The sequence below is a fragment of the Mustela erminea genome, chromosome 9 (genome assembly GCF_009829155.1).
Source record: "Mustela erminea isolate mMusErm1 chromosome 9, mMusErm1.Pri, whole genome shotgun sequence".
In the NCBI taxonomy this organism is placed as follows: Eukaryota; Metazoa; Chordata; class Mammalia; order Carnivora; family Mustelidae; genus Mustela; species Mustela erminea.
The window spans coordinates 41,939,134-41,965,243 of NC_045622.1; the positions used below are offsets into that span (position 1 = coordinate 41,939,134).

The following is a 26,110-nucleotide window of genomic DNA, read 5'->3' on the forward strand; positions in this document are numbered from 1 at the left end:
TAGAAAATAATCTATTTAGATACAATGTATTTGGTCTTGGGAAGAGTAAATGTTTTTCCTGACACCGAATTTCGAAAAGAGTTTAATACATGGGTTCCTAGACACTGAAAAAACAAAATAGAAAATAGCTAACACCTTAATCTAAACAATCTATATTTCTTCTGTGACACTTGTGAGACCAAACAATACTCCAGAAAAGAATACCACATCTGAGATTCTCTCTGCTGCTTAATGTCTGGCTGAATTGGCCACTCCCCTTTTGTGTGCTAACAATTGAAAAAGCAATTGCAACACCAATCAATGAATAAGGGGACAGAAGTCATTTTGAGTGATGTGTATGGATTTTCAGACATTTCCACAAAATCAGTAGGGTCACCACTCCAAATTTCATCTTGGCATCAAGCTCCAGCCCTGGATTTCCTGTGCCAGAAACCTGCTGGGTAGAAGCTGAACCCTGGGAACTGGGATAGAATGTTAAGGAGAGAAGAGTATCCAGGAGACACTGAGTACTGAGAAGTCCGCCTCCCCGGGGAGAAGTATTCCTTCTGTGTTAAGTGGTTTTACTGTAAAGTAATGAAGTTACGGGATTACTATTTTTTCAGGATCTCTAAAGAGGAAATCATTGGATTCATATGGCAAGTGAGGAGAAGAAACAGTCACAAAGTTAAACTCTGGATATAATTTAGCAGTAATCCAGGAAGGAGCCTAAACCTGGCGAAGACTTTCCTGCAGGTTGGTGAAAAGGCTGTTACTCTTACAGATGTGAAACAACAAGAGTAGAGAGGCCTGTGGAATAGAAAAATAAAAAACAAAAGTAGAGCCCATTTAATATGGAACTCAAATACATGAGAAGAGTGGCAGCTCAAACCACTGGTTCAAAGATGGACAAAGATGGGCTCAGAACAAGTAGGTTGTCATTTGAAAAATATATATATAAACTTTGATCCATCCCTTACTGTACACAAAAATAAGCTCTAAATAGATCACCAATATAATAGGAAGCAGCAAGTTAGACAAGTCCTAGAAGGATATATCATTTAAAAGATTTTATTCATCTTTATTGAAAAAATTTTAAACTGAAAATACATTCCTCTTTAACCTAGGTGCAGATAAAGATATTCCAGCTATCAATCAAAACCAGATATTTTTAAAAAGATGAAAAATTTGGTGTGCACCAAACTAGAAAGCACATTTTTTGTGACCAACAAAACAATTACAAACAAAGTTAAAACTTTTTTTTATAAAACAAACTGAAATAAAATATTTGCAACATGTATGATGGAGATACTTTCTTCATTTCATGTGCAAAAATTAACTCAAAATGAATTACAGACCTAAAATTTAAGAACTAAAAAATATTAAACATCCACAAGAAAGCAGAAGATCTTGATTCAGCAAAGGTATTTAAACAGGACATGAAAAAACAAGAGATATAAAAGGATAGATTCAGCTTTATCAAAATTTAAAAATTTTTACTCTTTAGAAAACTCCATTAACAACAAGGAAAAAAAGTAAGTCATGAACTGGAAGAAAATATTTGCAAAACAGCATTTAACAAAGAACTTCTATCTAAATATATAAAGAATATATTTATACTTCACATCAATAATAAACAGCCAATTTTAAAATAGACAAAAGATTTGAAGAGACATTCCATAAAAGATGTACATATGGAAAATAAATACATGAAAAGACACTCAATTTCAGTCATTAGGAACATGCAAATTAAAAGCACAGTGAATTACACTGTACAGCTACTAGAATGTCTGCAATTTATTTTTAAGATTTTATTTATGTATCTGAGAGAGAGACTGAGATGGTGGGAGAGGGAGAAGCAGATTCCCCGCTGAGCAGGGAGCCAGATATGGGGCTCGATCCCAGGACCAAGATCATGACCTGAGACAAAAGCAGATGCTTAACCCCCTGAGCCACCCAGGTGCCTCTCATTAGTTTTTATGTAAATTTCATTGTAGTCAGTAAGCATACTTATATGAGTAAGACTTGTTTTATGGACCAGAATATGGCCTTAGTAACGTTGCATGTACATTTATAAAATATGTGTATCCTGATGTCGTTGGATGGAACGTTATATAGATGTCTAATAGGTCAGGTTATTGATAAAGATAAGGAAATGAAATTCTTCTGTATAGTTAATGATTTTATGTGTATTTGTTCCATAAAATATTGAGAGATATCCTCAACTATATTCATGGACTTTTTTCTCTTTTTATTTGTATAAATCTATGCTTCATGTGTATTTTTAAACTCTGTTATTAAGCACAAAAGCATTGAAAATTGTGATATCTTCTTCAGTTAATAACAGAGATTATTATGAATTAACTCCTTTGTCATTATAACATGATCGTTTTATTCCTGGTAATAATCTTTACTGCAAAATAGACTTGGATGATAAATTTGCCATTCTACTTTTCTTTTGCTAACATTAACATGATATATCTTTATCCATCCTTTCATTAGATTTGTGTCCTTATAAAGTGAATTTCTTTTAGGCAGCATAGAGCTGGGCCACTTTATAAAATTCAGTATGGCTTTTCTGCACTTTGGATGTTTACATCATTTACATTCAATGTTTGTTGATATGATTTGGATTAAGTCTCCCATCTTGCTGTTCGTTTCAGTTGGTCCTCTTTGTACTTTATCACAATTTTCCACAATTTCTGCCTTGTTTTGGATTAATTCAATTTTTTTATCTTTCCATTTTTACCTTCTTTATTATTTTGCAAATATACAAATTATTTATTTGCAAATTACTTATTTGCATATTTAGCTGTTCTTTTAGGATTGACATTATATGTCTTTCATTTTCCTCAACTATTTTAATAATATACTGTATGTGAGGTGATGACGTCCTTTCTCATATTATTAATATACAGTTCGTTTCTAAATATGTCATATATTTTACAATGCATTATTATTTTATTTAGTCAATATTTTTTCAAAGAGAATTTTTTAAAAGGAAAAATTATAGGGATAAAAATATATTATATGTTCATAAAAAATAAAAAATAAAAATAAAATTATAAGGGTGCCTGGATGGAGCCGTTGGTTAAGCTTCTGACTATTGGTTTCAACTCACGTCATGATTTCGGGTCATGAGACCAAGTCCCATGTCAGGTTCCGTGCTCTGTGTGAAGTCTGCTTAAGAGTTTCTTTCTCTTTCTTCCTCTGCTTCCCCTCCCCCACCCCCATGCTCTCTCTCTTTCTCTATCAAATAAATAAAGGGAAAAATTATATTCACCCATCTATTTACCACCTGTTAGTTTTTTCTTCTGTCTGAGTGACTTCCTTTAAGGCTCCTATACATTGTAGGGAAGGTCTGTTAACGGTGGTTTCTTTCAACATTTGTATGTCAGAAGTTGTCAATTCACCCTCATTTTTGATAGATATTTGTACTGGGTACAGTATTCCCATTTGAGAATAGTTTCAGGTTGTTTTTTCTTTATGTTCTAGCTAAAGCTATTTCTGGCAATAAATAAGTTCCTTGTCATTTTTCTTTTTGTTCCTCTGTACACAGTATGTCTCTTTTATATTCAGCTGCTCTTGAAATTTTATCCTTTCTATTGTTAAAGAAATTTGATGCACCTTGACCATTATTTTTTTTCTAATTTTTTTATGCTTCCTTCTTTCTATGACTCTGTTTATGCCTAATATTGGACTGAATTAGTTTGTCCCATTTTTTAAAAACTGCTCTTACCATTGTGCTTCATTTGGATAGTTTTTTATAGTGCATCAAGTTCACAAATCCCCACAATGTTACTGTGCTCCTAATCTATTACAGTTTTCATCTCAGACAATCCATTTTTGTATCTAGAAATTCAGTTTCACATATTTCTTAACATGGTCATGGTTTTGTCAACTTTCTTGAACATATGGGGTGTACTTATAACTCTCTGTTATGTTCTTATTTATTTTATTATCTGTGTTTTTTTTTTGTTTCCATCAATTTTTCTCCTTATTAGTGTAGATTTTCCTGCTTCTTTCATACCTGTTTTTTTTCTTATTAGATGGGAGGTAGATTTAATCTGGTTGAGTAATTGGATTTTTAAAGTATTGCTAACTTTTATTCTGTGGTGCAGTTAATTTTCTTAGGATCAGTCTCATCCTGTGAGACTGACTTTTTAACTTCATTAAGTTGGTCTGGAGCAAGGCCAAGTTTTGAACACTATTTGGGTATTATCATCCTGAGTCCTCTAGCTGATGCCTTCTGGAGTATTGCATTTTCTACTCCAGCTAGTGATGAAAAATGATTTCTGGTTATGTGTGAACTCTACAGTTTCTCCACCTGTTCCTTTATGGCTGTCCTTTCCCTGACCCTGAGGAACTCTCACCCATGCACAGCTCCACACTTAGCTAAAGATTCCAGGGGAACACTGTAGATTTTTTCAGCACCATATATAGTTTTTTTCCATTCTGTGTAGCTTTCTTTGTTCTGGTATCTGTCCCTTCAAATTGCGGCTTCAAGTGTCAAATGAAGGATATCTTACCAGGTTGTTGCGAGGATTAAATGAGATTGACCATGTCGTCTACAGGTATAATGTCTCTACTTATCAATGACTTACCAAATGTTTGTCTCTGTCCTCTGTTCCTTCTGCTTATTCAAGAATAAATTAGGATAACTTGAGTATGCACTGTAGCTGATAAGGTGACTTACTATTTTTAGAAGTAAGGAATGGAGGATAATTCACTCCCTTAAAATATTCATCTTAAAAATGTAGCAGCAGGACATGCTTTCTGCTATGCTTTGTTGGCTTGGACTCAAAACTTTTACCCTTCTGTCCAGACTGCACAGAAATGAAACAGAATGAGAGTAGTGAATGGCTTACCATGCTTCTTACCTCACATGTAAGTGGTTTGCCTTCGCATATAAAGGTATCAAAGGTAGTCTGTGACTAGGTCCCTCTGTAGTAACCTGCCTCCAAAAGAGCCAAAGGATCCTACCCACTGCTGCTCAGGACCCTGCTCACCTGACTTCAACAATATATCAGAGCTGGTCTATATGCTCAAGAGAGTAAAGCAAAGATAGAAATGACAGCCTGAAACTATGGAGACGATCGTTAATAAAAGAAGTTTCTGGCTTACTCATGTTTTCTCTCTCTTGCTTGAGGCAGTCATTCTGGGAGAGCCAGCTGCAGCTGTTTGAGAAGTCATACTGGGAGGTTCATGTCACAGGGAACGGAGGCCTCCTGCCAACAGCCACATGAGTGACTTGGAAGCAGATCCTCCTGCCCCAGTCATGCTTTTAGATGATTGCATCTGCAGCATGCATTTGAGTACAGCCTCATGCGTGATCTTAGGTCAGAACCACCCAGGTAAAACGCTCCTCGTTTCCTGATATTCAGAAACTGTGTTAGATGTCAAATATTTCACATTTCAGATCACCGAATTTTGGAGTAATTTTTTTATACAGACCAGATAACTCCTACTGACTTCAGTTCTTGGGTGTGGGAGTGCTATCATAACACATATCTAAAAACTGGGGAGTGACTTTGGGACCAGGCAGTGGGTAGAAGCTGGAATGATAGTAGGAAGAGTATTAGTGAGGAAACTGTCTGCCAAACATGAGGGACTCTGAGAATGCATCCTGTGATGGCTTAAAGGGAGGTGAGGATAATAAAAGAAAACAGAAGGAAGATCCTAGTTATGTGGTAGTTGAAATTTGAGGAATATTTTCGTCTACAGTAATATGGAAAACAGAAAATGTTATTATTGAACTGCATGATCCAGCTAGGAAGTTTTCTGGGCAAAATGTTATAAATGCCTCCTCCCCACCACCCACCTCGGTGGCTATCATAAGTGAGAAAGAATGGTGGTAAATAAGAGGAAGGTAATGAAAAACTGAGATTTGGTTGTTTTGAGGATTTTAGGTCTCTGAAGATAGCATAGCTGCAGCTGGCTTTCCCAAAGTGACTGACTCAAGCAAGAGGAGAGAAAATGTGAGCAAGCCAGAAGCTTCTTTTATTTATAATTCCCCAGTGTGTCCTATTTTAGATATGTCTGTATCTGATTTTTCCTTTATCCTAATGTCTTCTTGTCTAGCTGATAAACTTCTCATCTTTCAATACCTTATCCCAATATTTCCCCTTCTAGAACACCTTCTATAATGATTTCAAGAAAATTTTCTCCTTCTTTTGTCTATTAATGCACCTTGAATATAATTCTTCCTAATGTCTATTATACTACATCTTTATATTCCCAGTGCTTCATATAGTGATATGCACAGGAAAGGCATTATCATAAAGTATTTTCTGGGTTAAGGAAAGGTGAACAGATGAAACAAAACTCTGAACATAACTGATGAATATGAAATACACAATGAAAGTGTAATAACTTGAAGTTCTAGAATAAAGAGATGTAATATCCAACTTGGTAGTGGCAATTATTATACTGCTTCCAAAATATTACTACCTTAAAAATATTACAAATATTTAACATATAGTGAAGACAGACAACTTGATTTATTATGAAATAGAACTGGTATTTATTCCTGTGGGGTGGGGGGGAGAGCTGTGTTTTCTATTCTGGAGATTATTGGTAGGACAGGTTGAGTGTAATAGTTATAAAATTGTTGGGTCCTTATTTATATTTCCAGAGATCATAAATTACATTTCATGACAGGCATACTTAGCAATGGCCAAAGAGAGTCCAAGCAATTGGACTTAGTTGAATTGAACCCCAGATTCTGGCACGTTTCATTAAATAGCATGGGCCAGGGAGAGGGCTTCAGCTGACTTCTCCACACACATTTACTAAACACCTGCCACGTGCTTAAGCTTAATAATGAACATAGACGATGTCCATTAGGTTCTTACAACTGAATACTAGAAACAAGGGAATGTGGAAAATGACTTTGATAGAAGGACGGATAAGAGGGTGCGAGAGATGTGACAAATAAATAGAAACAGAGAAGGAAAGAGGACTTCAGAAGAATTGCATGATAGAGATATGTGACATCTGAAAGAGGTTTTGAAGTGTTGACACACGCATGTATTCAATCACCCATTCATTGATTATAAGCATGAGGGTAGCTAGTATAGGATTAAGTGCATCAGTCAGAGTCAGAACATCTGGAATCCCGTTTTTCCTTCTTACTAATTATGTGACCTTGCATATATGGTGATACCTTCCTGGGTCTCAATTTTGTGATATATAAAATGAAGATAATACTAATACTGCTTAAGTTGTCATAAGGATTGTGTACGACAATCTATGGAGAAATATTGTACAAACGGGTGCAAATGTAGCAACAAATGCACTGAAGTCATTATTAGTGCTCCTTTTATAGTTATTATCATTACTACTGCTATAGCTACCTGGAGACCTGTAAAGATGAACTTAGTCCTTTACTGCTTTATACTGCTAGAATGCCAACATGATGCCTGAAGTTAGAGGAGCCTCCATGTGATCTTGGGAAAAGGCCAAGAGAAAAATATGATGATAGAGGTGCTCACCCTACTTTCACTGAGCCTTCGAACCATGCCAGCGGCATCTTACTGCAGGACTGCACTGTTTCTGAGAGTCACAATCTATGTGTCCATGTACTTTTTTTTTTTAATGTATCCATGTATCTTGTCACTATTTAACAAGTTCTCTTTACTTGTATCCAGGAATATTCCTGGATGATCACCCAACAAAGCCTTCCAGAATGGCTAAGATGTAGCAGACATTACATGGCATTATGTATAGATTCTGATAGTTGGCAGTGGGCACCGTTTGTTTCAGAAGATAATACCTCAATGGCTGGTTAGATTCCAGATTGGGAGTAGGGAAGAGACAGCAGCCTCTTGGACTCAGACTGTAAACCTATACCTTCCATTCCCTTTTTCTCAAGTCCCATGAGAGTCCATTTCGTTGGTAAACTGGAAGTAAGTAATAATGACTTTATAAAGCTGTTGTGAAGAATGAACACAACCATGTATAGAAATGTTCTTCCATAGGACCTGGCAATAGAAATCACTCAACATTAGTGGCTGTTTATGTGTTCTTGCATCACATTATCATTTCCTAGTGGATTTTCTTTAAAAATCCCCCTCCCAAGTTATTTAATATGTAATGAACTACTTTATTTGGAGTACAAATCCCTTCTGGATAGGGCCCAAATCTTCTATTTACTCAGTTTATTTCTCTTACCCCCAACCCCACTTCCCAATCAGTAAGAGCCCAGCTCAGAGAATGTGCTTAATGAATTGAGTATTTCCAAACTACCCTCAAGGGTAAAACTTATCCCTATCCCTATTCCTTATCACTATCCCTTCACGTACTTAAAGCTGCATCACACTTCCATGACATCAAAGCAAAAAAACCTGAGGGTTTTTGTTAAACAATTCTAGCATACTAATTTATTCTTAGAGATTAAAATTTCTAGAAGGTAGGAACCAAAGATTTCCTTCACAAATACATATATTTCCTAGATATAATAAGGAGAAGTTTGCAAACTGTGAGAGGGTTTCATCAGAATAGCTCATTTTGATTATTTTTAAAATGGTGATAATAAGGAAGCATCCTAAGTAATGGCTCTATTAGCATATTTCTTAGAAATCTTGTTAACTCTATGTGACAGAGTTGAATCTAAATTAATGAATAATTTAGAGATAAGTTTCTGCTGTACTATAATTTGCGGGTTCTTGAAGTTGCATCATAGAAGAGTTTTAAGGTCATAAGCACTGGGATCAAATACACCTATCCGATCTATTCTGTTTCTATTTCCTATGGGATTTTGAGAAAAGTTGCACAATACCTCTAAGCCTTATTGTTCATTTGTAAGATATTGATGATTGTTACATTCACTAAATAGAATTGTGAGAATTAGATAAAACCATGTATAAGAATGTATTAAACAAGGCTGGCATATAATAATTGCTCAATAAACATTAGTTAATCATATTGTGAATGGCAGGTATAATATAGACATCAATTTGGCTTCCCTTGCTTCTTTTTCTTCTTTTTTTTTTTTTTTTAAGATTTTTATCTATTTGACAGACCACAAGTAGGCAGAGAGGCAAGCAGAGAGAGAGAGGAGGAGGAGGCAGGCTCCCTGCTGAGCAGAGAGCCTGACATGAGGCTCAATCCCAGGACCCCAGGACCATGACCCGAGCCAAAGGCAGAGGCTTTAACCACTGAGCCACCCAGGCGCCCCGCCTTGCTTCTTAATACCTGCATTAGATTAGCTTGAATCCCTCTGTTATATACTAAATTTCTTCAATATTTCTGAAATTCTGAGGGAGATCTATTTTCATAGTCATGTTTTGCTCTGTATTTCATGTCTGTTAAATATTATCCTTTGGTATTAATTTCAGGATTATTGCTTCATTGCTGTTTAGTGGTAATTTAGCAGAATAAAGCACATCCCCTTAATATTCTCATATGACAAGTTTAATCCTTACTAGACTCTACTGCCAAACACAGCCCTAAATTTCATTTTTTAAAATAACCATATCATAAAAAAAAACCACAAAAACTTCTTAATGTACTCTGCTAAACATCTGGACTGACCCACCTGGTTTCTGTCTCTCTCTTCCTTATCTAATAATAGTTATGTCACTGCCACCTATCCCTGCCCTCCTAGCCCATCTTACCATGTAAGAAAATAGTAAGGACCATGATTATTTAGTGTTTAAAAGGACAAAATTTATTTCTGATTTTTCTCAGCATTTTGAGTAAGGGAGATGCAATTTTGTTAGGTTTTTATCACCTTATGTGTGGATAGGTTGAATTGTTATTAAGCACTTATCTAAGACAAAAAGGACAGATCTTATCTGGCAAATTTTTTCTTGTTCTTGGTTATAATTTGAACAGCCTGAACTATTTTACAAGGGCAAGGCATTTGTTTAAGGAAGATAGGATTCATTTTTTTATTTTTTATTATTTTTTTTAAGACTTTATTTATTTATTTGACAGAGAGAGATCACAAGTAGGCAGAGAGGCAAGCAGAGAGAATGGGGGAAGCAGGCTCCCCGCTGAGCAGAGAGCCCAATGTGGGGCTCGATCCCTGGACCCCGGGATCATGACCTGAGCCGAAAGCAGAGGCTTTAACCCACTGAGCCACCCAGGCGCCCCAGGAAGATAGGATTTAAAGTTAAAATTCATGTATCCCCATTCTGGTCTTAGTATCTTATTTATCCAAAGAGAAAACTAACATTTTACCTGTCCAATATGGTGCTCATACCAGATAAATTAGAAAACCAATATTAACATGTATTATAAATTATAAAACATCATACATGGGTTCTATTGAATTGAACTGGCACAGCACAGCAGAATAGAAAAAAAAAATACGGACTCTAATGTCAATAAAACTGGTGAGTGACCTTAAACAGGTCCCTTTACCACCCCCTTTTAGTTCACTGCCTCCTAAAAATAAGGCAAATAATAATAACTTTCTACAACTCTGTTTAAAAAGCTAAGAAAAATAGTATTTTTGAATATTTTTTTCATAACATCGTTGAAAAGAACAAGCTCAGTGAATCCCAGTCCATTTCCCTTCTCATATATTTGGCTCTAGGAGTCAAGACTATTATCTGTTAGTTCAGGTCCTGAGAGATGTTGGTAAATCTGCTGCAGATGACAGATGTCAGTGTCCTGGCCATTGGAAGCACAGGGGATAGTACAACCTTTGGCCCTGTTTGGACCAAGGCTCATGGGGATGATTGTTTTAAGAACATTCTGCCTTCTGGTGATGCCTTTTTAGCTCCATTTGTTTGATATCACTGTCAGCTTACTACTCAAAGAGATTAGTAGGTGACAGGCTTTCTGCTTGGTACTGCTGACAAAGGAGGCATTATTTTTGTTTTCTGTAGAGCATAAGGTAGAAATGAAAGTCATCATACTGCTGACCCCTTAAGAAGAAGGGCTATAAAAATTGCCATCTCAATTAATTGTCTTCTGTAATTAAATGATGACTGCTTACACTAAATGTTATATATATATATATATATATATATATATATATATATATATATGATATCTATAATGTACAGGGACTATGCTATTTGATGGAGTTCCAGGTGAGAACCCCAAAGGAGGTCTTGCTCCTTTTTTTATGTTATTCTGAAATAAGGGAATGCTCTGAGACTTCAGTTTTAATCCTTTATGTGTTCCGAGTAAGCAAAGAACTCATGCAAATGTTTACTACAGAGAAAAAGGAAAAGAAAGTTTCCTGGCATGTGAAGAGGCCATTGTGTTCTTAATGGGATAGAACTTAACAGGAGTGGAGTATGTGAAAGTGACCAGAAAGGAAGCTAATAAATAGGGACCACAGTACATTTATGTCATGGGATCTACTTTATTTAGCAAGAAATCAAAGGTTTGTTAGCAGGTAAGAGACCTTATTAGAAAAGTGTTCTGGAATTGTCACTCTGAAACACTTTGCTTTCCCTTTCTACCAGGGCATGTATAATTCCAGATGAGTCCCAACTCTTACAAATGACATCTTTCTCAGGCCAATGCTTTACCCAGTGAACTCACCTCTTGACTTGGACTATATTAATTAATGCTCTGTTTGAACATAGCTTCCATGGGGGAAGACCTATGCCCGCGGAAGCTCTGCAACCCTCTGCTACCCTCTCCTGGTGGGAGTCTATTACTGCAAGGAGTCCTCCAAATCTAGGTGAATCTACCATCCCTAGGTGCCTTTGGTAATGGCTGAATTAGGGAAACCGACCTGGGGCAGATGTTATAGCCAGACCCAGTTCCAGGCTCTAGGCAAAACCAAGTCCTGTCCCAGGATTTCACATCTGAAGGCTATGGTAAGAGACTTTAGAGGATGGGCTAGCCAAACCGTCCTGAACAGGCCAGTGACCCATCATGGTAATAGTTACCTCTGTGTTACCTCTTTTAGGAGGTGTGCTTCCTTTTAGGAATGCTTCCTAAAAGAGGGTAAGCATGACATTAGTAATGAAAAGATTATTTTTTCATTACGCCGTATTAAGAAACACAAGAAGCAGAAAGAGCAGCAACTTCCTGTGAGACTTCTCTTGATCGTCCTATTTAAAATTATAGTCTTCACACTTCTCTTTCCATCCTTGGTTCATTTTTCTCCATAACAATGTTTGATCATCTAAAAGGTTATCCTTAACTGCTTAATTTTGTTAATTGTATGTATATGCATTAGAAAATTATCTTCACGAAATTTTTTTTCTTTTTTTGTAGTTGCTGCTATATCCCCAACACATAGATTAGGGCCAGACACCTACTATCGGCTCAATAAACAGGTGCAGAATAAAGAAATGTCAGTAGGAATCAGCACCTGGTCATTAGCTGTAGGCTGGGGCCAGAATCTGACCAACCTAAATACATTAAATTCCTCCATTCCTGCTGCTTGGAAGTGAGAACCAGCCACAGGACAGTAGAGTTACCCCAAAATGAACCCAATATTAGTCACACTTTGAGTAAGTGCAATTGGTGGGTTTGGCTAGAGTTCTTAAATATTACAGTTTATAAGAATCACCTGGGAAACTTGTTTAAATGCAGAGTCCTGAATCCTTATCCCTAGAGATTATAATTTAGTAGGTATGGATCGGAGTTCAAAAATTTGGATTTTTAACAAGCACTCTCAGGATATTCTGATACACCAAGTCCTCAGATGACACTTTGAGAAAACAAATGAATCCTTCATGGCTCTCGATTAAAATCATTCTTAGAGACTGAGGAAGATCTTGCAGGTAAGGATTTTGCCTATGGACAAGAAGGAGGTACAGTGACTGGGGACAAGTGAAGCCTGAGAGTATCAGAGCATCATTGTCTGCTCAATTTCAGCACTAGTTAAAATGTACTTTCTGCAATCTGATTCTCAAAGATTATATTTTAATATACAAGAGACTCTGGTGGCAGAAGCTCAAAAGTCAGACTTTGAGAAATACTGGCATAAAAAGCAAAGAAGTGAAGGGAAATTAAAAATATATATATCACATGCATGTGCTAAGCACTGTGCCAAAAGAGCTTTATAATTACCATCATTATTTTACAAATGAGAAAAATGTGAATCACCCACTATCTAAGTCCCTGAGATGACAGCGGCAAGAAAGAGGTGAGCTGTTACTTAAACAAAATAAATCCTGAATCTGTAGTCCATGATTCCTCTATTCATGGTTTTACCTACTATTCTAGTGATCATCATGTAGTACATACATAATGTGACCAGCTCTATGTAGTTGTGTAAATCCTTCCACAATCAAGATAGAGAAACTTGCCATCATCCAAAACATTCCCTGGTGCCATTTTGCAATTATTCCCTTTCCCCCACCATGAGCGCTTGCGAAGAGGCGATCTGCTTCTATCCTTATGGTTTTGTCTTTTCCAGAAATTATATAAGTGGAACCATGCTTTATGTTGCCTTTCAAGTCTTGATTTTTGTAGCTTTACAGTGAACATGGAAATCAGGAAGTGAGTCTCAGTCCTCCAACTTTTTTTTTTTTTTTATTGTGGGTGTTTAGCCTGTTCCAATTCTTTCACTTTCCAAACAAATTTTAGATTAAGCTTATAAATTCCTACCAAAAGTTTAAAAACTTGCTGAGAGACTGATGTAGGCTAGAATTTAATCTATAGACCAATCTGAGGAGAATTTATGTCTTTTAATTGATGAACACTGTTTATCTGTTCATCAACTTAAATCTTTATTAAATTCTCTTGGCAATTAATTTCTCTTGTTTTGCAATTTTTAGCATACAAATCAGATACATATTATTAGACTTATCGCCAAATATTTAAGATTTTTGGTGTTATTGTATTATTTTATTTAAATTTTAAAATCTAAAAATTTTTAAAATTAAAATTTTAAAAATTAAATTTAAAAAAATTTTAAAATTTTAATTTCAAATTTTTAAAATTAAAATTAAATTTTAAAATTTTAAAATTAAAAAATTAAAAATTTTAAAAATTTAAAATATGTTTTAAAGATTTTATTTATCTATTTGAGAGAGAGATCACAAGTAGGCAGAGAGGCAGGCAGAAAGAGAGGGGGAGGCTCCCTGCTGAGCAGAGAACCTAATGCAGGGCTCCATCCCAGGACCCTGAGATCATGACCTGAGCTGAAGGCAGAGGCTTTAACCCTCCAGGTGCCCCTAAATTTCATATTGTTTATTGATTGTCCCACTAAGTCTAAAAATGAGTACCATCTTAAATTTTATATCCTAGGTGGCTCTTTTGCTTTACCTCGATATTCCATGAATTATATATAAAATACAACTAAATTTTATATATTGAATTACAGCCTCTAATTTTGTTAAACTCACTTATTAGTTCTAGAAGCTTTTTGGGCCATATTTTTGGTGATTTTCCCATGTAGACTACAATGTCATATATAAATACTAATTTCTTCCTTTTCAATTTATATGCATTGTTTGTTTTTATCTTGTCATACTGCTTTAGTTAAGATATACCTCCCGTAAAATATTCAATAGATTTAGTAACAGAAGACAAGTTTTATTTGTTCTTGATTTTTTAAGTGAGAAAGAATTTGATCCTTTACTCTTAGGAAAAAGTTTTTCATAGGTGCTCTTTTTCAGGTTGAGAAAATTCCTTTTTAATTATAGTGTACTGAGAGCTTTTATTATAAATAAATGTTTAATTTTTGTCAAATATTTTAATACCTCTATTGAGGTCATTATGGGTTTTTCCTCTTTTCATATTTTGTTCATATACTGAATTAAATTATTTTCCAATGTTGACATAATGCTTCATTTATGAGATGAAGCCTACTTATCATGATATGTTATACTTTTGAATATATTGATGGACTCAATTTGCTTTCATATACCAGGAAAATATTAGCTGAATTTGACACTAATTGACTTTACAGTAAGTGACAACAATGGGCATGATATGATTACAGGGGGTCATTTTAACAAGAATATATAGTGATCTGAAATGTGTATGCATACAGAGATTCAAATTGCAAAAATCAAAAAACTGATAGGGCCAAAAGGAGAAATAGACAAATCCACAATTATACCTGTAGTCTTCTGTGCTTTTCTCATAGTAGTGGGTAAAAGAAGTTGACAAAAATTTTTAAGACAGGTACTGAGTTATCAATCAATTTGGCCCAATTGTTTTTATGGAATCCTATAACCAACAAAACATAAAACACATTTTTTCAACTGTGTGCAGAACACATCAAGATAGATCAGATTCTGAATCTAAAAAATGTCTCAACAAATTTAAAAAGATTGAAATCATGAGTATGTATGTAGGCCACAATGGAATTAAACTAAAAAAAAAAAAAAAAAGTACCTTTCCGAGTATTCAAAAATTAGAGAACACAGTTATAAATAACATGTGGTTGAATAATAGAGCTCAAGGGAAATTAGAAAACATTTTAAAACAAGTCAAAATGTATGTCTAATATATCAAAATTTGTTGGGTACAGCTTATAATGAAATTTATAGCACTAAAAACACCAGGAGAGAAAAGACTCAAATCCATGTTCTAAGACTCCAACTTAAGAAACTACTAAAAGAAGACCAAATTAAGCTCAAAACAACTGAATAGAAGGAAATAATAAGTGTAAGAGAAGAAATAAATGAAGTAAAAAATCAATGAAATAGAAATATGAAAAATAATAGAGAAAACTTAATGAAACCAGAAGTTTGGTCTTTGAATAGATGATTAAACTTGATAAATGACTAGACAAATTGAAAAAAATACAAATTATCATTATTAAGAATAAAAAAGACATTATACTTATTAGAGACAATAATTTATATGAAAAGGCAAAGGATCTGAATAGTCCAAAATTGTTTTATATTTTTTATGGTAAAAAACATAAAATTTATTCTCTTAGCCATTTTTAGCTACACAGTGTAGCAATATCAGTTATATGCATATGTTACTACAATGGCTTTCTAGAACTTTTTCATCTTGCAAAACTGAAGACCTATAATCATTTAATTGTTCCCTTTTTCTCCTCACCCCAGCTTCTGACAACTACGATTCTACTAAGAGTTTGACTATTTTAGGTATCTACTATAAATAGAATCATGTGATATTTGTCTTTTCCTGACATGTCATTTCAATCAACACAGTGGTCTCAAGATTTATCCATGTTATGGCAGATGACAAGATTTCCTCCTTTTTTTAGGCTAAGTAATATTCCATTGTATGTGTATATCACATTTTCTTTATCCATCCATTCAAGGATGACTATGTGGGTTGCTTCTACTTCTTGGCTACTGTGAATAACATGGCAATAAGAATGTCATGCGTAAATATATCTTCAAGATTTTTTTTCTGTATTTTTAGGTAAATATGAAGATATGTATGGGATTGCTGAATTATATGGAAGTTCCACTTTTAATTTTTTGAGAAACCGCCATCTGTTTTCCATAGCAGCTGCACCATTTTACATCCCCACCAATGATGTATAAGAGTTTTGATTTCTTCACACCTTCACCAACACATTATTATTAATTATGATGATGATGATGATTCATAGTGGCCATCCTATTTGGTTTAAGGGGATATCTCATTATGGTTTTAATTTCCCTTGCTCTGATGATTAGTGATTTTGAGCATCTTTTCATATATTTATTGGCCATTTGTATATCTTTGGAGAAATATCAACCATCCTACCATCTTCAAGTAACTTGAGGGGATGTTCTTGTCTAATGGATCTCTCAAAGAATTCTTAGACAAATTTTAAACCTCATTTCCTCTCTAGATTTCCTAATCTACCATGAGGTAGAAATTCCTTCCCTGTCTTGCTGGCTTCATAAATACCAGCTTTCATGCTGTTTGGGGACTGATTCACAGCATTTATACACCTACAGTTCTATGCCAAAAATAAGATGAAATTATTTGTTTCCTAGGCAACTATTTCATGGAACATACACAGTTTTCCTTTGAAGGTGTGTTAAATGGTAAAATTTACTATTTACTATTTTAATTTATTCATTTTTAAAGTTACAATCTATGAACCATGGAGTTTATCATGCATAGATTGTTAATTAGGTAATTAAGTTCTAATTTGTGTATGAGGAGGACCAGGTGTCCTTTTCTGTGGGAATTCTACACGGAAAATAAAAAGGGGGTGGTGGGGTGTAGGTACAAAAGGAAGGATGGAAGGAAGAAAGAAAGAAAGAAAGAAAGAAAGAAAGGGAGGAAAGAAGGGAAAGATTTGACGCATGAATACCTAATCATGGGATTCCTATGTCAATGAAAGCAAAATGCCTAATAAGATGCTTAGACCTTATTATATGCCCAACCAATGGTAACATTATTATTTTTTGTTTTGTTAAACAACAAAGCAATCACTTCTGTGTCAGAAACTTGGGCAAGCACTCAAGAGTTCAGTGTACCAGGAAACATGGTCTGCTGGATGTCTGAGACAGCATATTTAGGTTTAGGACATCATAGAAGGTCAGGCATGGATAGACGAATATTTCCTTTATTGGCCTAAATTGACATTAAAATGTACAGATGTACAATCTGGGTGAATTTCATCCAAATCCCTTAACTATCCAGCATCCCCTCTTTAGAAGACTTTATTTGAATTATGTCATATGCATTAGCTCATTAAATTCTGACATGGTTAAAGAAAGATGTCAGTGTTGACATTTCAAAGGTACAAAACTCATTTATAGATTTTAAGTTATCAGATGAAGCTTGCAGGAGCTACTTAAATCTAAGAACTAGAATTCAAACTCAAGTCAGATCCTTGACGTTAACCACACACTAATCTAGAGGTCCTCTGCTTTGCTTTTTCTCCCAGGGAACTTGGTACAGCATTCCCATAAATACAAGAGTAACTAAATAATATTTGACAAAAATGTGCTAAACAAACCAAGATATGGCTTACCTAGTAGAGGATGAAATCCATAATACCTGATACTCCAAGTTCTGAGTAGAACACAAATCAAATTAAAAATTATTTGGTAGTACTTTCTAACTAGGGACCTTTAGATCTAGGTTAATAGCACAATCCTGTAAGTACGTTTAACAGTGATTCATGGTGTTATTATGTCAAACCTGAAACTATATCGATGCCTGAGAAACACAACTGCTACAGAAGAGGTTGAGGAGAACTCTAGGAAAGAATCACGTCCTGTAAGATAATCACATTTATAAAGATAAACCTTAGGTGGGGTGCCTGGGTGGCTCAGTCAGTTGGCCATTGGACTATTAATTTCAGCTCAGGTCATGATCTCAGGGTTGTGGGATTGAGTTCTGTGTGGGGCTCACAGTGAGCGAGTGTAGAGCCTGCTTAGGATTCTCTCTCTCCCTCCCCCTCTGCCCCTCCTCCCTTGCTTGCATGCTCTCTTTCTAAAAAATAAACAAACAAACAAACAAACCTCAGGAAATGATGCACTGAAACAAGAAATGAAAAATAGCCATTAAATGAACTGGCACCCGGGGTGCCTGGGTGGCTCAGTAGGTTAAAGCCACTGCCTTTGCCTCGGATCATGATCCCAGGTTCCTGGGATTGAGCCCCACATCGGGCTCTTTGCTCAGCAGGGAGCCAGCTTCCTCCTCCCTTTCTCTGTCTGCCTCTCTGCCTACTTGTGATCTCTATCTGTTAAATAAATAAATAAAAATCTTTAAAATAAATTTTAAACAATGAACTGGCACCTGACCTTCTGCTAGTTTTATAAATTAGACTGTTACTATTTCATTGAGTTTGTGGTAGATTTTCTAAGTTGGACACACTTGCATAGTTTAGAGGAAATAGCTTACAACAAATTTTAGGTAAGTTTTCTTATATAGTTTTGAAGCTATCAAAATATAAATGTTCTTGTCAGTTAGAAACATATTTCCTTTCTCTTCTTGAGAATTGAGTGCAATGCCCCTATAGGCTGATGACATTGAATGAATTTTCATTTAAGAACTGGTTTGGACAGAGGCATTCAACTGATTTGACTATTTGGGCTTTCTCCCTTGGATAATGCAAGTAAATATCTGTTTCCTTCATCAGTTTGGACCCAAACTAATAGTGCTGTGTTGACAAAGATGATGTTCTGAGACATTTCTGTTGATTAGGCTCTGAAAATGCATATGTTTTCCTGAAGATGGATTGTGCATTTATAAGCCCTTTTAAAAAAAAATCATTTTGTTTTATTTTATTCCAGTATCATTAACATATAGTGCTATAGTAGTGTCAGGTGTACTATATAGTGATTCAATAATTCTGTGCGTTACCCAAGGCTCATCATGATAAGCACACTCCTTAATCCCCATCCCTTATTTCACCTGTCCTGTACCCACCTCCCCTTTGGAAACCATCAGTGTGTTCTCTGTAGTTAAGAGTCTGTCTCTTGACTTATCTATCTCTTTTTCCCTTTGCTCAATTGTTTTGTTTATTAAATTCCACATGTGAGTGAAATCATATGGCATTTCTCTTTCTCTGACTGACTTATTTTGCTTAGCATTTTACTCTTTAGCCCCATCCATGCCAGGTGCCCTTTTAAGAGTGTTTTAAGTGTCGGTGAGGTATGGTGAAGCCAACCACAGATCAGGAGAAAGAAAACTGAGTTTTACAGTTTGTTATTCACAGTTCCCTGAGGAGAAGACCGCATGCTGAGCAGGCCTACTCAAGAGAAACACCAGACTGGCACAAAGCAGAAGGGAAGATAAGAACTGTGGGCAAGTGCCTTTATTGTGGTTTCCACGGGGAAACAAGTTTGGGATGAGCTACTTTGGATAATTTCAGCATGTTCTGGGGAATAGAAGCTGTCCTTGGTTATCTGGTATCTAGTCTTGGGACAGTTAGGGCAGATGTATAGTGGTCTGGAGCATGAGAATCTGATAGAGACCTAGTTGGGAGAATGGATTAAACCTGCCCCTTGGTAGTATACTTCTAGCAGCTAGGGCCTCGAAATTCAGGCAAGATAGCATTTAGAAAACTATATTATGAACAGACATAGAAAAAGTTAAGGTATATGACTTTTTTGTTATTTGTTGGTTTTGTTACTGACTCGGATTCCTCACTTTTCTGCTTTTCTTGTGGATTAGATGATAAAGGTTTTTGCTTTTGTTTTTTGCCGCTGCCAATGTGTTAAACAACTTGTTTCATTTTCCTCCTGGGTGTAAATGAAGATTATGTTTTCCAATCTCCCTCATGATTAAATTGGGCCATTTGACTTAATTGTGGCCAACAGAATGTAGGTGGAATTGATACACATCATAATTAGGATCATAAAACCCTCACTGTCTCCTTTCCCACTCCAGAGACATTTGGAAACTATGTATCAAAAATAGCAGTGCCACAAGATAGAAATTACCTGGGTCCTAAATTAATATGTAGCAGAAAAGACACCATTTCTTGCATCTCAACCCCAATTTCTCCACTGTCCCTGCTGACTAACATGAGCAACCAGTAAGTCTTTTTGAGGTTTAGGGATTTATCTGTTACAGGAGCGAGGGTTTGTTACACTAACAAAAACTAATTGATCTGTGGATCCTTGGTCTTTTCCAGAGTGATGGGATTATTGGATGGGAACATTTAGAATTCATATCTCATAAGAAAGAAATGATGCTGCTAGTAACATGATACTAATGCTGTTACATGCCTGCATCGTACAATGAAAACAATATTTTCCTCTGTTTGTTCAAATAGAGTACTAATGCAGATTCTAAATAAAAGATTAATAAGTGGAATTGGGCAAAGTAGTAGAAGCATAACAAACTATTACCAAATGGTGCTTATTCTAGAAGTAAAAGAATGTTTTATTGTTGGTTAACACTACCTAATTTTACTAGGAGTGACAAATAATTTCCAAAAATGTTACAAAAATTGTCAGAATTCAACATCTATTTTTGATAGAATAGCAATAGATAGGCAGGCATCATGTTTGCTGGAAAACATTTTCTTGTTAAAATCAGAAATAAAACAAAGCTACCAGTTTTTACCACTATTATGTAGCATCATTTGCGAGTTATTAGGCAGTACAGTTGGAGAAAGAAAGAAAAAAAGAGGTATACAAATTAGAAAAATAAAATTATCATTCTCTGGCGATCATATAATTGTTTATGTAAAAGCAAATCAATCTTGCAAAACTGTTTAAAGTCAAATAAAATATTTACAAAAGATAAGAATTATTAAGCTAAAAATTAATTTATAAAAACCCATTAGCTTCAAACAAAAGACACCAAAAAATATAGTGAAAGTAAGACTCCCATTTCAAATAAAAATTAAAGGAAAGTAAACTTATAAACAGAGAAGGTTTTGATAAGATAAAAAAAATTAGAGGACAAGTGAATGACACAAAAAAAGGTTTTTAAGGAAAACAAGAGATAAAGACAGCAATTCTGCCCAAGTTGCTTAAAATTTAACACAATGCCAATAAAAATGCCTAGAGATTTATTGGGCGCCAGGAGGGAGGTTAGAGAAAGAGATCGTTTTTTTTTGTAAAATAAACAATCAGGAATAACCAGTAAAATTCCAAGAAAAGATATATACTGAAAAGGAATTAACTATATCTGGCATTATATCAGAAAACTATGATAGCTAATATTGTATGAAGGAGGTTCAGGGACAGACGGCTTAGGGGACTAGAATATAAATCAAGGGCAAGGTTTCTCAGTTTTGGCATTAGTGACCTCTTAGGATACACAATTGTTGTCAAGTGCAGTGTAGGATATTTCACCACAAATGTGTCCTCTGAGCAACACCTGCCAGTACCACTTCCAAGTTACGACAATCAAAACATCTCCAGACATTTCCAGATGTTCCCCAATGGACAAAGTTGCCATTAGTTGATATAAATGATATAAAAATGGATCCAACTATAATTGATTGTTTAGTATATGAAAAAGGTGGACTTTCAAATCAGGGGAGGAAAGATAGATATTTAATGTCATGATTGGTACAACTGGGTGGCTTTCTGGAATAAACAAAGTTAGATGTATACCTCATGATTTAGCACAAAATAAACATTTAGAACAAAAGGAAGTCTGTGAATCTGAAGCTTAGAAACAGAAACAGAATAGAAGCAATAAAAGTACTAGAAAAATAAATCTTTCTAGGAGAACCCTCCTACATTGTTGGTGAGAATGCAAGCTGGTGCAGCCACTCTGGGAAACAGTATGGAGTTTCCTTATAAAGTTTAAAATAGAGCTACCCTATGACCCAGCAATTGCACTACTGGGTATTTACCCTAAAGATACAAATGTAGTGATCCGAAGGGGCACGTACACCCGAATGTTTCTAACAGCAATGCTCACAATAGCCAAACTACTATGTAAAGAGCCTAGATGTCCATCAACAGATGAATGAATAAAGAAGAGGTGATATATATGGAATACCATGTAGTCATGAAAAAGATATCTTGCCTAAGATATCAAAAAGATATCTAGTTCCATATAAATGGAACTAAAGGGCATTTATGCTAAGTGAAATAAGTCAATCAGAGAAAGACAATTATCATATGATATCACTGATAAGAGGAATCTGAAAAACAAGACAGAGGATCATAGGGGAAGGGAGGGAAAAACAAAACAAGATGAAACCAGAGAGGGAGACAAACCATAAGAGACTCTTGTTCTCAGGAAACAAACTGAGGGTTGCTGGAGGGGAAGGGGTGGGAGGAATGGAGTGGCTAGGTGATGGACATTGGGGAGGGTATGTGCTATGCTGAGTCCTGTGAATTGTGTATGACTGATGAATCACAGACCTGTATCCCTGAAACAAATAACACATTATATGTAAATAAAAAATAATCTTTCTAAATAGGGTTAAACCCAGAAGTAATATTAGGAAATTTGACCAATTGGATTCCTTCAATCTTTAAAAAATCTCATTTAATCAACACAAAAAACAAAATCCATAGATAAATGAAAAACTGAAAAAAAATTGCAACTCATATCACAAAGATCTACTTTTTTTGTTATGAAAAGAGTTTTTACAAATCAGTAAGGAAAGCATAATAAGCTCCAGAAAAAAGAAGCAAAGGGTAAGGATGGCTGATAGAACTACAACTGACTCATAAGTATATAAAGTGATACTTGGACTTATTCATAATAAGAGACATGCAGATTAGAACCATACTGAGATGTCATTTTTCTCCTACTGTATTTGTCAAGATCATACCTATGATGAACATACTGTTTTAGTGAATGTGTAGGGAAGCAAGTTTATCTTGAAAGATAAAGATGCACTCATTAGGAAAAGAAGGGGATGAAATTAAGAGCATTTCAAAAGGATATACATCCTGCTGAAGTTTTCACTAGGACAACCTGTATGGAGGGAATTTTAGGACTGTCAAAATGATAACTGAAAATATTCTTTGGGTATATGCATGATACATATTCACAGTTGTGTGAAATGTTATATGTTCAGTAAGAGTACTTTTTATCATCTGATTGGCAATACCCCAATTCTGGAAACAACTTAATTGTTTATTTGTAGTTACTGGTTCAAAAATTGTCATACCTCTCTATAAAGAAATTCTATACAGCAATGAAAAATGTCAAAGAGGATAACTTGTACTTATAAATAAAAAAATAGTGCAAAACACTGCATTTACTATGCTCTATTAATACTCTATTAATACTCTGTATAAAAATAAAAATAACACAAACATTTCAGACTATATTTGGAAAGACATGATTAGTAAGAAAGATACCTAGTTTCACTCAACACTTTCAATCAGCCTACCTTATAAATGATATATCGTATGCATTTAAAAATATTCCAAAGGAATACATACAATTTTAAAATGCATAAAGGCATAGTAGCTGAAAGCATCCAGAGTCAGCAAACTGAGTATATCCACTGTGGTCTCTCCGCCCACCCTTTAATTGGAGTAACCTGTTTCAGAATCAGACCTAACCAATGGAGGTTATTAGCCTTACTTCAACAGTAGGAAGAGACTTACTAGATAAAATTAATTTTGCCATTTTTAGGCCCAGTCTTATGCTACTCAAATGGAAAACCAATCATGAACATTTCAGGGACATAGCAAATATGTACTCTTCTTTCAAATTGACTTTATACTTTATACTTGTTATTGGAAAATAAATATTGAGGCAGCTATCATTGGGATAAATAACTTTACAGGACTTTTTGCACTGTTTTTACAGGTAGTTATTGATTTTATTTTGAGTTTTTTTATGGGTATACATCTTAATCATTTTATTCTCTGGGGACCCTTTTTAGGATCTTTTTAGGGTCTTAATTCATCCTGGAATAACTTGTCACACACAATATCCAGTGGATCTCATTCCACAGATGACATTCTTTCCTTCTACTTTCATGTCATATTAGCTGTGTAGTATCCATACTGAAGCTTCTTGTTAGGGTTGAATCTTGCCATGAATATACCTTGCCATGAATATACCCAATATACCTGTCTCATGGAACAATTGCATAACCCTGGCTTGACCGTTTTCAGTAGAGGGCATACAGGATATTTGCTTCTCCTCAGAGCCTCAGTAGATCATCCGGCACTAGACTGTCTCCATCTACCTTACATCAAGGATCATCCGACACTTCAGTGTCCTTGTATCCATACCAACCTGCTACCACTAGATGGTGATGCCCACCCAAACCCCACATGACTTTGTTACCCTTCTTTGGTCATTGTAGAAAGAGATTCTAGTTGTATTGTGTCCTTGAGGCAAGCTCTATAACATGAACATCTACACTCTCTCAGTTAGCTTCTCAGCTGAAAGAATACCAGCCAACATGAGGAAGAAAGTATGCCAAGAATTAGATAAAACAGAACAGATAAGCAGAATCAGTAGGGGAGTAAAGAGGTATTAATTTATTTACTCTAAAAATATGTTTTGATTGCCAGGCTCGGTGTTGTGTTAGAAGTACTGAGATGAGTAAGGCTTCATTGCTGTTCTCAAGCACTCAGATATTATTAGAGCTACTTTTATCAAAATTATTTTCAAATTTTCACAGAAACTGCCAGAGGCTTCATAACTGATACTTTCATCCATTAAAAAAAATCAACGGCTATGTTGTATTAGTCTGGGTGTTGCTTTTTGATGATGCCTCTTTGATATCTACTGTAAGTAATTACTGCAGGATGGAGGCTCTTTGATATCATGAACTGTAGGCCCAGGAGGCATCTTCAAGAGGAAAAAGCTCTGTTTCCATTGTGATCCTGCTCTTGCCTCCCAGTCACAGGATTTGACTTTTAGAACATGTAACCATGTATAACTATAACTTTCTAACATTTGATCACCAGATCTTAAATTTTTGTCTCCTGGGTGCTTTCAAAGCCTCTGTAAACAGCTCTCAACTAGCAGCTTGTACAATGTTCTATCCCAGGTCTCATCTAACTGTTTGTCACTGTTTCTCCTCCATGTTCCCCACTGCACTGTGAGAGTCCCAGAACATAGGGCAGTTTGAGTATGTGGCTTAAAAATTGGTTTGCCAGATTTAGCAAATAAAAATACAAGACACTCAGTTAAACTTTAATTTTAAGAAAAGAAATTTTTGCTTAGTGTATGTCCCATGACATATTTGGCACATAATTATATTAGGAAAAATAATTAATTAATCTGAAATTCAAATTTAAGTTTTTTTCCTATATTTTTTTAGATAACAGTACTTTAAAGATGTCTTATAACCTGAAGGTTGCATAATTCTGCCTTTAAATATTTTTAAACTATAGAACACAGATTAATCACTAGCACTGAACATTTTAAAACTCAACTTTATACCAATCCTGTTATCAAATATTGTTGTCTGGGTATGTTGCCTTTATAATTACATTTATATATAAAAACAAAACATATATATACATATATATATAACTATAAAACCCATATATATTCATATATTTATTCAATGTATATTTATCTGTATCTAATTGGAAATCAACAACTCATAATAAAATACATAATATAATCAAATAAAAAAGGATTGGATTAAAATTTTGAAGAAACAATAATGGATCTGACAAAATTGAGAGCTTAAATTTAGGTAGAATATGCTTATAGTAGAAAATGCCAAGGTTTCTAGGGAACTTCTTAATTATATTTTGCATATTACTTGGTGCGAGAGAGTCATATTTAGAATGTTTTGAATTTGGAAATCATCTATAGGTTATTAACTTAATTTCCCTGAAGCACAGCTTATGCCCTCAAGTTCTATTTCCTCAGTAGCTCTTTACTGGTGTTATAGATGTTATTTCCATAGAAGAAGGAGATGTAT

General features: G+C 35.0%; 1 protein-coding gene across 1 annotated transcript in view; it reads left to right on the forward strand.

The window, feature by feature from the left end:
* Positions 1 to 345: 345 nt before the first annotated feature.
* The window catches only part of GRM5 (glutamate metabotropic receptor 5), a 563,943-nt gene continuing 538,178 nt past the window's right edge, over positions 346 to 26,110 (forward strand). Inside the window, exons 1-2 of the mRNA XM_032358929.1 lie at positions 346 to 732; positions 5,130 to 5,330. The gene's annotated coding sequence lies outside the window, so the exon portion shown is untranslated. The remainder of the gene's footprint in view (positions 733 to 5,129; positions 5,331 to 26,110) is intronic.